Below are 947 nucleotides of genomic sequence, written 5' to 3'. Positions count from 1 at the left end.
TGCCAATGTTCATTTCCTGATTTTGATAATAGTACTACAGTTATATGTGATGTTCACTTTAGAGAAGCTAGACAAGGCATGTAGAGAAACTCTACTATTTTTGCAACTTTTCCATAAGTCTAAAATTAGTTCAAAATAAATTTTCCTTAGATGGGTAAAGAATTTGAACAGATACTTCTCAAAAGCGATATGAATGACCAGAGACACATGAAAATGTGCTTAAGTAATTAGTCATTAGAGAAACGTAATTAAAACCACAATTCCTGTTCACACCATAGAATAGCTAAACCAAAAAAGACTGATAACACCAAAAGGTAGCAAGGATGCAGAGCTCCTGTAAACACACATGTTGGTGGGGGCATAAAATGGTATGACAACTTTTGGGAAATGACTATAGTGTTTAAAAAACTCACTACACATCTACTCTATCACCCAGTAATTTTACTCCTATGTATTCAGCACTCAAAATGAAGAATATGTCCACAAAAAGATGTATACATTTATCTGCTGTAAACATTCTAGTACAACAAATATAAATCAACAAGAGAATAGTTAAGCAAACTGTTATATTCATGCAATGTAATACTACTCATGATCTAAAATGAACAGATCTACTAATATATTCAACATGGATGACTCAAAAACAGTATGTTAAGTGAAAGAAATCCTATACAAAAGAACAAATACTGTATCAATTCATTTATGTGAAATTCTAAAGCAGACAAAATTAAGTAACAGTGAAAAAGAAATCAACAGTGGTTGCCTCTGGGGGTTGTGGCTATAGTCATTTACTGGGAAGGAATTTTCTGAGTAATGGTAATGTTTGAGTTACACAGGTGTATCCATTTGTACTGGTTCACAAACTGTCCTCCTCTGCCCTGCCTCCCCATCCCTCCCCCATCACACACACATAGAGGGCAAGGAGAGACCAAAGAAAGAGGCAGACC

The sequence above is a fragment of the Saccopteryx leptura genome, chromosome 2, assembly GCF_036850995.1.
Source record: "Saccopteryx leptura isolate mSacLep1 chromosome 2, mSacLep1_pri_phased_curated, whole genome shotgun sequence".
Taxonomy (NCBI): domain Eukaryota; kingdom Metazoa; phylum Chordata; class Mammalia; order Chiroptera; family Emballonuridae; genus Saccopteryx; species Saccopteryx leptura.
This window is presented reverse-complemented; position numbering follows the sequence as displayed.